This window comes from Lactuca sativa, chromosome 8, assembly GCF_002870075.4.
Source record: "Lactuca sativa cultivar Salinas chromosome 8, Lsat_Salinas_v11, whole genome shotgun sequence".
Taxonomy (NCBI): domain Eukaryota; kingdom Viridiplantae; phylum Streptophyta; class Magnoliopsida; order Asterales; family Asteraceae; genus Lactuca; species Lactuca sativa.
Window position 1 is genome coordinate 304,289,415 of NC_056630.2, and position 1,047 is coordinate 304,290,461.

Here is a 1,047-nt window from a genome sequence, read left to right on the forward strand (position 1 = left end):
AAGACTGATAAGAAGACGCCATTGCAAGAACTAAAGTCAGCATTTTCAAGGAAGTTGGGAAAGAAGGCAGGAGAGTCAAGTTCATCCTCAAAGAACAAGAGCAAGCTTGAACACTTGGATCAAATACCTGTCCAAACCGAATCCGAATACGATACCGAGCCTGAATTTGAAGAACATATGAGCGAACCTGAGAACGAGCCAAGGAACGAGATGGCAGACATTGAGGAGATGTCCATGGGAGCTTACAAGAAGCGGATCCGAGAAGATGTGGGTCCGGGTTTATTCAAACCCGCAATACCTGCCACTGCCACATTCGAGCTGAAGGGGCACATCTTGATTGCACTGAAGGATATCCCATTCTATGGGAAAGATCATGAGGATGCTTTTAAGCATCTAGATGAAGTAAATGACATTGTGGATTACTTCAATGTCCCAAATGTCAACAGAAACACTGTCCTGCTCAGAATGCTTCCCATTACTTTTAAGGGAGCTGCTAAAGAGTGGTTAAAATCACTTCCACTGGGTACAATCACCACTTGGGCTCAAATGCGTGAGAAATTTCTTGACCAGTTTTGCCCGCCATCCAAGATAGCTAAACTCAAGAAGGCAATAGCCAACTTTGAACAACAGCCGGGGGAGTCATTGTACGAAGCATGGGAGCGGTACAAGGGCTTGCTCAGAAATTGCCCTCAGCATGATCTTAATGTGCAACAAGAGATGTTGATTTTCTATGATGGGGTCAACATTATGACAAGATAACTCCTTGATTCTCAAGGACCTTTGACAAAGAAAAATCCAAGGGAGGTCAAGGAGCTAATTGAAGAATTCGCGAAGCACTCTCGTGGGTACCACAACCCTAGGCAAGATGGAATCAAAGGCGGTGGAGGGGCCCAAACTGAAGAAATAGCAGCCATGATGGCTATGCTAAATAATATGGACCGGAGGTTGACACAAATGGACCACTCAATTCATGCCATAAGAGTGGGTTGCAAAAGGTGTAGTGGTTCACACTTGACCAAGGACTGCAATTTAGATGAGTTTGGGAAC

The 1,047-nt window shown here is 44.9% G+C and overlaps 1 non-coding gene across 1 annotated transcript; it reads right to left on the reverse strand.

The window, feature by feature from the left end:
- Positions 1-594: 594 nt before the first annotated feature.
- Positions 595-701, reverse strand: LOC111913713 (small nucleolar RNA R71). The gene has a single exon (XR_002857594.2). It is a non-coding gene; the product is annotated as a small nucleolar RNA R71 (small nucleolar RNA).
- Positions 702-1,047: the final 346 nt, after the last annotated feature.